We start from the raw sequence: 12447 nt of genomic DNA, 5'->3' as shown, positions 1-12447 counted from the left end.
CTCATGCCACCAAAAATGATGAACCAGGAAGGGATTGAGTCCTTTGGACCTGGGGTCCCTGCACTGAGACACACCTAGACCAGGAGAATATTGATGACAAGGACCTTCCCTCAGAGCCAACAGAGAGAGAAAGCCTTCCCCTGGAGGTGCTGCCCTGAATTGGGACTTCTGCCCTCCTAGACTGTGAGAGAATAAATGTCTCCTTGTTAAAGCCATCCACTTGTGGTATTTCTGTTATAGCAGCACTGGATAACTAAGACACTTAGCAAAGAGGGTCATCACTTGTGCCATACTCCACAGGGCAGAGCAGCCCAAGCTCCTGCTCAGATTCAAGGAGAGGAGATATAGACCCGTCTCTCAGTGGGAGGAACATCAGTCACATTGCAGAAGGGCATGTAGGGTGGGATATATTTTTGGTGCAGGCACCTTTGAAGAATACAACATCCACAGTGTGCATTGTTGGGGTGAAGGTGGGAAGGCAATGGATGAACAGAGTACAAGCTGCCCACTGTCACTGAAGTACAATATTCAAGATGGATGCAGCCAGATCCAAGGTTATAGGATAGTCAGGCCAGGCTCCGGATGGTCTTTAAAGCCAAACTTAAGAGAATGTTTATAGCAAAGGAAACTTTGGAAGCCTCAGGACTCCTTCCCCCTCCCTCTGTTCTTGATCAGGAAATACCCAAGAGCCTCTATGGGTGGTGAAGCAGAGAGACTCTCAGGGCCAGCCTGTCCTGTGAGTAAGAGCCAAGGAAAGCAGGCACCATCCCTCTGCTTCTATTTCTGTGCGTGTCCACTCACACATACATGGCCAAACCCTATCCCTCACCCCCAGAGTCCCACGGATGCTGCTGGTTGGCTAGTAGACAGATACTCTTCAGAAGTGCCCTTCCAGGTCAAGTCCAAATGGTCCCAGGCATAGCAGGAGCCACACTTCACACACACACAGTGTGTGTAGTCCAAAGGTACAGCATGATATCAAGGGAAGTGCTCTCGTTTGGTAGGCAGGAGTCCTGTGTTCTCATCCTGTCTCTGCCCAGCCAGCTGTGAGCCTAGGGGAGTTCAGTTCACACCCCTGGGCCTTGTAAACAAATGCAAGAGTTGGGCTAGACAGGAGTTTTCTCCAAGTGTAGTTCTTGAAGTTCATTAAAATCACCCAGCCTGAAAACTACAGTGAGATATCATCTCACACCCACTAGAGTGGCTGAAAGCAAAAAGACTGGAATACCAAGTGCTGACAAGGATGCAGAGCAACTGAAAATCTCCTACATTGCTGGTAGGTGTGCAAAATTGTACAGTGACTTTAGAAAACAATTTAACAGTATTTTTTTCTTTTACTAAAGCTAAATTTCAGGAGGTAACATGTGATCGAGAGCCAACGGTATCAAAGGAAGAAGTCCAAGCTGCACCGAAGGCATTGGTGAAAAAAAAAAACAACCTGTTGCTGTCGAGTCGATTCCGAATCATAGCGATGCTACAGGACAGAGTAGAACTGCCCCATAGAGTTTCCAAGGAGCACCTGGTGGATTTAAACTGCCGACCTTTTGGTTAGCTTCCGTAGCTCTTAACCACTAAGCCACGAGAGTTTCCTGATGAAAAACAAAACTCCGTGAATTGATGGAATACCAGTTGAGTTGTTTCAACAAACAGATGCAACACTGGAAGTGCTCACTCATCTATGCCAAGAAATTTGGAATACAGCTACCTGGCCAACCGTCTGAAAGAGATCCTTATTTGTGCCGATTCCAAAGAAAGGTGATTCAATGGAACACGAAAATTATAAAACAATATCATTAATATCACACACAAGTAAAATATTGCTGAAGATAATTCAAAAACAGTAGCAGCAGTACATCAACAGGGAATTGCCAGAAGTTCAAGCTGAATTCAGAAAAGGACATGGAACCAGGGATATCGTTGCTGATGTCAGATGGATCTTGGCTTAAGGCAGAAAATACCAGAAAGATGTTTACCTTTGTTTTATTGACTATGCAAAGGCATTCAACTGTGTGGATCATAACAAATTATGGATAACATTGCAAAGAATGGGAATTCCAGAACACTTAATTGTGCTCATGAGGAACCTTTACATAGATCAAGAGGCAGTTGTTCAGGCAGAACAAGGGGATACTGCATGGTTTAAAGTCAGGAAAGGTGTGCGCCAGGGTTGTATTCTTTCACCATACCTATTCAATCTGTATGCTAAGCAAATAATCTGAGAAGCTGGACTATATGAAGAAGAACGGGGCATCAGGATTGGAGGAAGACTCATTAACAACCTGCATTATATAGATGACACAACCTTGCTTGCTGAAAATGAAGAGGACTTGAAGCGCTTACTGATGAAGATCAAAGACTACAGCCTTCAGTAAAGATTACACCTCAACATAAAGAAAGCAAAATTCCTCACAAATGAACCATTAAGTAACATCATGTAAAAGGAGAAAATATTGAAATTGTCAAGGATTTCATTTTACTTGAATCCACAATCAACGCCCATGGGCACAGCAGTCAAGAAATCAAACAACCTATTGCATTAAACAAATCTACTGTAAAAGACCCCCCTTAAGGGTTAAAAAGCAAAGATGTCACATTGAGGATTAAAGTGCACCTGACCCAAGCCATGGTGTTTCCAATTGTCTCATATGCATGTGAAAGTGGACAACGAATAAGGAAGACTGGAGAATAACTGATGTCTTCTGAATTATGGTGTTGGCAAAGAATATTGAACACACCACGGACTGCCAGAAGAATGAACAAATTTGTCTTGAAAGAAGTACAGCCAGAATGCTCCTTAGAAGCAAGGATGGTGAGACTTCTTTCATGTACTTTGGACATGTTACCTGGAAAGTCTAGTCCCTGGAGAAGGACATCATGCTTGGTAGAGGGAGAACACCCTCAACAAGATGGATTGACACAGTGGCTGCAACAATGGGCTCAAACATAACAATGATTGTGAGGATAGCACAGGACTGGGCAGTGTTTTGTTGCATATGGGATCTCTATGAGTCACTACTGACTTGATGGCATCTAACAACAACAACATTAAACACCTTCCCTATGACCCAGCAATTCCATTGCTAGATATTTATCAAAACAACATAAAAACATATATCCACAAAAAAGACTTGTACAAAATATTCATAGCCACTTTATTTATCATAGACTGAAATCGGAAACAGTCCAGGTGTCCATTAGCAGGCAAATGGATAATCAAACTGCTTAAAAGAAAGAAATTACTAATAAACACAACCACATGAATGGATCTCAAAAACGTTATGCTGAGTGGGAGAAATCAGAAACCAAAGAGTATATACCATACCACTCCATTTATCGTGACATAAAAGAACAAGCAAAACTTAGTTGATGATGATAAAAATAAAAAACAGTGGTTGCCTAGGGAGCGAAGCAGGAAGGTGAGACTGGAAAGAGGCCCCAGGGGACTTTCTGGAGTGATGGAATTGTTCTCTATCTTGATGGGATGCAGGTTACACCAAACCCAAAACCCACTGCCTTCAAGTCGATTCCGACTCATAGTGACGCTATAGGACAGAGCAGAACTGCCCAATAGAGTTTCCAAGAAGCGCCTGGTGGATTTGAACGGCGGACTTGTTGGTTAGCAGCCGTAGCACTTAACCATTACACCACCAGGGTTTCCGAAGAGGTACATATTTTTCAAAATGCATGGAACTGTGCACTGAAGATCCACACATTTCAGTTATATTCCATTTTTTTTTTTTTTAAGATAAAATCATCTGGACTGCTTGTTAAAATGCCGCTTCCTGAGGGTCCCTTATCTACTAAGTAAGGGCGTTCTTGTGGCTGGGGCCCGGGAATCTGCATTCTAAATGGGCTCCAGATTTGGAGAGGGCATGAGATTGGCGGCCCACTTCCCCAGGGTTGCCCCGGCCTCTGCTCCCGCAGCCTAATGGCGGGTGATACCCACGCGCTCCTTCCAAACCTGGAAAGCGGCACACACACACACACACACCCCAACACACACCCCACACACCCCCAGCGCGCACAATCCCTCCCGGTACTTGGCGCCTCCCCCTCTCCCCAAGGCCCCAACCCTCTGCCCAGTAGCCCCTGGTAACCAAGAAAGGCCTCGAAAATCCTCAAAGTGCAGCCGCCCGGGGAGGGGCCGTCCACAGTGTCAGTGAGACAAGGGCTCCGAGCGGTAAATACAAAATGCGGGGTAATTGCCGGTTTTCTAATTCGCGGCCCTTTGTGCGGCCGGCGCGGGCAGTGGCCGCGCTCCCAAGCCCGGGCCTTTCAGCCGCGGAGGGGGGCCGGGCGGCAGCGCTCCCCGCGCTCCGCGGCGCATAATTAATCGGCCTTCACAGGGCCCCGGACAAAGGCGCCCATTCACCCCGCCGCTCCTCCCCCCGTGGATATTGTTATTTCTAAAAACTGCAGCCAGCTGGGCCGCAGAGCAACGTCAGCCCTGTGGGAGAATGAGCGGACAGGCCGCCGAGGAGACAGGGAGCTCTGTCTCTCCCCCGAGCGGGATTAGAGCGGGAGAGGGAGTCCGCGGTGGGCAGGGGGCCCGGGGTCTTTTCTGAAGTCTGCATGACTCCTCAGAAAGCCTCGTGATTTCCATGGGGCCCTGGAGGAGAGCGCCATGGAAATGGTAATGGGGGCATTGAGGCAGGATCTTAGGGGAGGAGAAGGGGGTTCATTCAGACAGGCCCATACCATGGCACCGCTCCCGGGTGGATGGGGGTGGTGGACGGCACCTTGGATGGCCCAGTGGAGTGGAAGGACAGAGGGCTCCACCTATACCAGGCCTTCCTGAACACCAGGAAATACGCTTCAAGACCCACGTCTGGGTCATGAAGCCAGCAGTCAAGTCAGGGCTCTGAGATGTCCATAGTCACCTGGGCCTTTCCTCCAAGGGGCCACCTGAGAAGCTTGTTCAAAAAAGCATCTACTCATGCAGGGGTCTCACCCCAGAGATTTAGGCTCCCAAGGGGCCCAGCCCTGTGTATTTTCACAAGCTCTTTAAGTGCCTCTGTAGCCCACCAAGGCTTGGCTGCCACCCAGCACTGCCCTGGGGAGCGGGGTCAGGTCCTTCACTTCCCATTTTGCAGATGAAGAAATAGGCCCAAGGAAGTAACCTGACTAGCCTGGGTCACAGAACACAGCTGGACTGGACCCTGGGTGTCCTGACTGTGTGCAAGAGCAGAAGAGAAGAAGGGAGAAGCTGCTGAAGAGGGAGGCGCAGGCCTCACCTCCTCCCCCAAGCATTCCCTCACTGCTCAGGCCCTCTCTGAGCTTTCCTTTCCACGGCCTCTCCCTCCACAAGATGGGTCTGCTTGGTTACATGCCTCCAGCATGTCCTGTTGCTGGGTTCACAGGGGTTTCTCCTTTTGGTCTACCAGCAACACCCTTGAGTGCAGGCCCTGTGGCTCCCTTGGCTGAATGTCAGGGCCAGTGCCTAGCAGAGCTCCAGGTGGGACTCGTTGGATGTGGGCAGCATCTCATGGCTCCAGGGTCCAGGCTCCCAGTGCCCTCCCCAGGCCCAGCCTAGGCCCTGGTCCCAGGTCGGCAGTGCTGGGCTTCACTGAACCCAAGGAAACGGGCACCTGTCCATTCCTCCTCCCAGTGCCGGGAGCAGCCATGAACAGTCACCACGGATTTCCAAAACCTCAGCATCTGAACACCTCCCAGAACAAGCAGGGGCCTTTCCAAAGCCCTGCCTATCCCAGCCCATCTCGCCGAGACATTCTGTCCCTCGGTGTTCTCTGGAAAAATGTTCCCTCAGCCTAAGACTGCCAGTCCTGAGCAGGACCGCAGGCCTTGGAGCCAGACCGCGCCATAGAGCCTTGTTCTCCACCGCCCAGCAAGTCAGAGAAAGGAAGCTTCCTGTATTTTCAGAGGAGTCCAGGCTGACCTCCAAGGCCCAGAGAGGGTGCCCAGCATCACGAGACACTCACATTTGTGGGTGGGAGAATGTGCAGAAAACTCAAGGAGAGCAAATTGGAAGGAAAGAGAGCACCGAGTTCAGGCAAGGCCTGGCCAGCCCTGTAAAGGTGCAGAGGAGCTGTACCATAACAAGCAGACTGGGGCGTAGCCACTGGAGCCAGCAGGGATTCCCAGGGGGACCTCGTGATCCAGGCAGCCCCCGTGACTAGGCCACCTCATGGCGTCAACCAGAAAAATCATCTAGCCATCTCCCTTAAATATTAGTTTTATTTAGAGTATAGACTAATCCAACACTGTCTGACAATGAGAGGACTAAGGCTCAGTTAAAAGGAGAACAGACTGTGAGAGAATGTCGTTGCAGTACACATCGAAGTGTTTAGGGGTAAAAAGGCAGGACATCTCTAACTTTTCTTCAAATGATTCCATAAAACGTAAACAAATGGTGAATCTGGGAAAAGACTATACAGGAATTTCTTGCAATATTCATAGCTTTTCTAAAGTTTGAAATTAAGCAAAAAAACAGTAAGCAGCACATACGTACATAATTTACACACGCATGCGTGCACACACACATCATAGCATCAGTATTCTAAATCCCATCATCAAAGCTGGGACTTGACTCTCTTGTTCCATGCAAACACACATACACACTCACAAGCATTTTTCACTGTCTTCTATTATATAGCAACCTGTGACCTCGAGTCGATTTGAAGGTCCTTAAAAGTAAGACCTGTGTTGCTTATCTCTGTATCCCTATTGTAGCTAGCACTGTTCTTTGTAAAGATTAGGCATTCAGCCAAACCTGGACTCCAATCATGTGCCATGGAAAGTTTCCAGCTCTGTGTGAGGTAGAAGGAGGAGGAAGAGAAGGGAACTGGCCAATGGGAAAAAGGAACCAAGAAAGATGGCGGGGTCCATACAAATACTTCAGTCCAATACACTCAAGGCAACTGATGTGTTTTTTTTCAGCGTTAGTAGGCAGGCCCACCTAATCAGATCCTGCCATTTTTCCATGAAGTGTGGGAAGTAACTCAATCCCCAGATTGCTTATAGACTACTTCACAGCTGGCCATGTTCACCTTAACACATGGTCATCAGAAGCAACAATGAACTTGTTAAACGTTGCCTTATTCTCTGAGTGTTTCATGTATGTAAACCTTGTCTCCCCAGTGAGACCACAACTCCTCAAGGGTAAGGGCCTTTCATCCCTCCATCCCCTGTGGCCACCCTCATGGGCTTTATAGAGACACAGACCAGACCCATGATGAGGCTTCACCATACTACAAGCTCCACTGGGGGCAGGGATTTTGTCTGTTTTGGTCTCTTCTACATTCCCAGCGCTTTGCACAGTGGTGGGCACATAGTTGGTGCTCAATAAATACTTGTTCAATAATGGAGTGAGAGTCTTGTTGAGATGAACTAAGCTGACTTGGGTTGTCTTCTTCCCCAGGGCACAGTGAGCAGGCTCAGCCAGTGCCGCCCTCCCCTCTCTGCTTTAACTTCTGTCCTTAGAGCAGATTCCCCTGGCTGCTGACCCTACCATGCACTGAGAAAGGAGCAGCACTCTCTCTGTGGCCAGTGTAATATGGTCAGTGCTAGGACCAATGGACTCTGTCTCTATGGTCCTCTTCTCATGATCCTGGGGTGAGGGGCATCTTGGGAAGAGAAGCTTTGCTCAAGCACATTTCTGGTGGGGGCAGGGCCTTCAGTAAGAGAGCACAGTGGGCTTGGTAGGGGCAGGGGGTATGGAGACTCCCTCCATTTTTCTCTGCTGCTTGGAACCAGGGCAGAGGAACTCTTGTCCCAGACACCAGCAGGACTATGAACACAAGACATGGGCACCTTCAGTCAGGCTATCTGAACCTTTCAGGGCTCCCACCCAGGGGCAAGAAGCCTGGTGTAGCATTCTTCCTGCTGCCACTAGGTCCACCAGGAGGAGCTGGATACGTCCCTGGCCCTCAGGATGGGAACTTTCAGGCTGTTCAGAGAAATCTTGGTTGAGTGGCGGAGGAGGGGGTGGTGGTTCTTCCTTTAACTTTCCCCTACCATGGGGCTGAGTCCTCGCCTCAGCACTGTCACCGTCTCCCTGCGCCCCTTTAGAAGAGACACCTCACTGGGAACAAAAACACCATGTTTGCTCCCAGGCCAAGAAAAAGCCAGGCTCTCTGGCTGGGAACTCATTCTGTCTCCCCTCCCCCTTTCTTCTCTTTCTCCCTCCTCTTTTCTTCCCCCATCCCCCAGCTCCCTCCACCCCAAGAGCTCCCAAAGTGACAACATGTGGCCCAAATAGAACCCTTGTCCTCAGGCCCCTGATGGGATTCCTCCCCCCCTCCCCCGCCATCGTGAACCTTCCTCCCCCAGCTCCCCAGCCCAGCCACCCTCCCCATCCCCATCCCCACCCCCACCCCCACCATTCATCTGTGTGGACAACTTTCTAAATGTAGCCAAACTTCCCCTTTCGCTCCACAGGCTCTGTAAAACAGCTGCACCAAGTCAGCTGCTCTGCAAACGTTTTCTTGCCGAGTCTGGCTGAGAGCAACGCCTCTAACTCTAGCCATTGCTTCCCCCTCCCAGGCTCTGGAAGCCATCTCTTCCTCTGGTAAACAGTGGGGAGACCCCCTCTCGAACCCCACTGCGGAGACATCATCTCCCCAACAATCTCATCTAAAGAGAACTTGTTGAGGGCCCCAGGCGAGCATGAACAGTACGAGGAGACAGCCAGAAGACTGGCCTAGTGCCTGCCTGCCTCTGTCGGCCCCCTTCCTGGGGCCCTGGGCAATCTACTTACTCCCTCGGGACATAGTTCTCACATTTGTAGAATGAGGGCGTGGGCTGGTTGGTTTTTCTGGCCCTACCGAGTCTAAAATTCCATCAATCAGTAAGTTCTCTTGAGGTACTACTGTCCCATGATCACACAGCTAGCTGAGGGTTGTCCTTGCTTGAATCCTGGTCTCCTAAACTGCATTTAGGTTAAACTATGTTCACTGCTCTCTCTCACTGACACTCTTCCCTCAGGGGCTCTCAAGCCAAGCCCCACATTACAATCCCCTGAAAGATTTTACACCATCCCAGTCCCGGGCCTCACTGTAGACCAATTAAGCCAGAATCTGCAGGTCTGTTTGGAAAGTTACCCAGGTGATTCTAACCAAGTGGCCAGTCAGTTGAGAACCAGTATGGAAAAGGCTTCTAGAGACTAAAGGTGAAGCCCTATGCCCCAGGCACCAAACCATTCTGGTCCCACACTCTCTGTTGAGAAGGTGGTGAGGCTGGTGGGAAGAAGTCTGTGCTGAACAGACTGTGTCTGTCCTGGGACAGTGAGGGGGGGGGACAACGGGGGCTGTGGCCTGTGCCGGGCATCTGCCATCCATGTATGAGGCTCTGCCCACCACAAAAAGGCTGGATGTAGGGCCAACCTCTAGTTGCTGGGCTCCCTTGCCTGCCTGCTCTCTCCCAGGGCCCCTGGGCCTCCTCCAGGGCCTGGTCTCCCTGTGCATCTCCAGAGTGGATGGCCCCAGGGCTGCAGCCCAGGAACTGGGAACCCACCTCAGCCAGGGGCAGGAGGCCCCAAATCAGCTGGGAGGCCTTCAGTGGGGTTTTGTGCTGATTGAAAAAAGGAAAATAGGGAAGGGAAACCAAAGTGGGGCAGAATGCAGTGAAGGAGAAAAAGACAAGAGAAAGGGGAAGGCCCTGAGGTCAGGGAGTCATGTGAATGGCATTTAGGGGACAAAGCCCCCTCCTTTGTGTCTCCCTGGCTCGCTCTCTATCATTCATTCCCTGGGCCCAGTAAGAACCACTCTCCAGCCAGGGCCCAGGCCCTGGGGAACATTGCTGTCCAGGAAAGGCCCAGGACAGGAAGTCCAAATCCAGAAATTTGCAATAATGAAGATGTGAGATCTGTGCCATCTCCCAGGCAGAGCTGGCCAAAAGCCGTCCTCACATAGACACCTTCAGATCCCCCCTCCTCCCAAGAGCCAGGGGCTCCTGTCAGATGGCTATGCAGTCTATCGGTCACTCCTGGACCAGGTAAAGGTTAAATTTAATTCCCCAAACACTTAGCATCGTACCAAGATGATCCAGGTGATAATGATGACTAGCTGTGGAACCTTGAGCAAACTCCCCCCCACCCCGCCCCTACACACACGCAGTCTCCCGGGCCTCAGTGCTTGATCTTGTCTGTCTTCCCATGAAAGTGCATCCTGATGGCAGGGAATTCGCTGTAGGCCAGGCATCAAGATCTTGGGCTCTAGAGACAGAAGCCCAGGCTTGTGTCCTGGCTGCACCACTTGATAGTGCTGTAAGCGTTGGCAGCTACTACTCTGGGCCTCTGACTCCTCATCTGTAAAATGAGAGTGAATAGACTGAATACAGAAAGAGAGAAGACAAGTCCAAACCAACATGGGGTTAATATCTAGGATATACAAGGACTCCCCTTTGCAAATCAAAAGAAGAAGATGGCAACCCCAATAGAAAATTGGGCAAATAATGTGAACAGGCAATTTACAGAGTTGCAAGGATATATACAAACCAGAGGATACACAGTTAATGGATCAGAGATGTTTCTATCAGAGAGGGAATAAGAGTGAGGAACAGGGACAAAAAGGTGTCAACCTGGGGGATGATTTTACCCCCCCAAAGCCATTTGGCAATGTCTGAAGACGTCATTGTTTGTCACAATGGCGGGGGGGGTGTTACTAGCATCTAGTTGGTTGTTGTTGTTGTTGTCCTTAGGTGCCGTTGAGTCAGTTCTGACTCATAGCCACCCTATGTACAACAGAACAAACCACCGCCTGATCTTGCACCATCCTCACAATCATTGCTATGTTTGAGCCTATTGTTGCAGTCACTGTGTCAATCCATCTTGTTAAGGGTCTTCCTCTTTTTTTGATGACCTTCTGCTTTACCAAGCATGATGTCCTTCTCCAGGGACTGGTACCTCCTGATACCATGTCCAAAGTCATGAGACAAAGTCTCACCATACTTGTTTCCAAGGAGCATTCTGCCTGTACTTCTTTCAAGACAGATTTGCTCATTCTTCTGGCAGTCCATGGTATATTCAATATTCTTTGCCAACATCATAATTCAAACACATCAATTCTTCTTCAGTCTTCCTATTCATTGTCCAGCTTTCACATGCATAGGAGGCAATTGAAATTACCACGGCTTGGGTCAGGAGCACCTTAGTCCTCAAAGTGACAGCTTTGCTTTTTAACACTTTAAAGAGTTGGTAGAAGCTGCTAAACATCCTACAGCACACAGGACAGGCCCCACAACAAATGTGCTGAGGTTGAGAAACCCTGAACTAGATAGATGAATAAATATTTAGATGAAGGGGCCTGCTAGAACAAATGATGAAACTATGCCATGAACTGATGCATAGGATTAATTTAAATAAAATAAAAATGGGAATGCTTCAGGGGCATTGAGTTTATGCTAATGGTGATGGATGATTCGGAAAAGGCTAGTGAGAATAGTTGTACAACTGAAGAATATAATCAAGGTCACTGAATTGTACATGTGGAAGTTGCTGAGTTAATGTATGTTTTGTTATATATATTTTCACTTCAATCAAAATAAAATGGAGATAGTAATGGTTCCTAAGTGTTGATGCAATGGTTAAGAGCTCAGCTTTTAACCAAAAGGTAGGTGGTTCGAACCTACCCAGTGGCTCCACAGAAGAAAAGACCCGGCAGTCTACTCCAGTAGAGATTACACCCTGGGAAACCTTATGGAGCAGTTCTACTCTGTCATATAGGATCACTATGAGTAGAAATCAACTTGATGGCACCTAACAATGACAGAGTGTTCAGTTAATGCTACGCTGCTCTGTTGCTACACTCGGGTGAGTGTCCAAACTCCCGGGCCCCTCCACTTGCTCCAGCAGCAGAGCCCTGGGCTTCAGGCCAGAGGGACTCCTGTCTCACCCAAAGATGGGTGAACGGTCACAGTGGGCAGCCCAACTCAAGGTGGGATGGAGGGAAGAGGTGGTTATGGAGGGGCCAAGTGTGGTTTGTTCAGAAAGATCAAGGGTGTATGGGGGTGGCTGGGGTGGAGAGTGAAGAGGAAGAGAAAGGAGACACTGCAAGTTTCAATGTTTCACAACGAGACAAAAATACCCAGAAAGGCTGGGGGGTGGGGGGAGGCACTGGAAGACGTTCAAATTGAGCAATGGCTGTGGTTCTCTTTTCAAATTCATGGAAAATCCTCTTTTTGCATCCCCTGGTTCAGCCAGACCTTTCGCCACCACCACAGTGGCCCAGAGGGACAGGAGTCCCATAGCCACCACACCTGGAGCTACCTCCTCCCCTTCACTTCCTCCTTGTCCTTCTCCCACCACCCTGGCCCGTTCTCAATCCCTTATTTTCCAGGATGCAGATTATTTACTTATCCCCACATTGGTCCCACCAAAGAATTGACAAGGTACATACAAAATAATAATAACACCAATAACAAGAATAATCTCATCTGTTAGAAATCAGCATCTGGCAAGAAATTAACTCCCTTAAATAACAGGCCAAATGA

Source organism: Elephas maximus, chromosome 26, assembly GCF_024166365.1.
Source record: "Elephas maximus indicus isolate mEleMax1 chromosome 26, mEleMax1 primary haplotype, whole genome shotgun sequence".
Taxonomy (NCBI): domain Eukaryota; kingdom Metazoa; phylum Chordata; class Mammalia; order Proboscidea; family Elephantidae; genus Elephas; species Elephas maximus.
Note: the sequence above shows the minus strand (reverse complement) of the source record.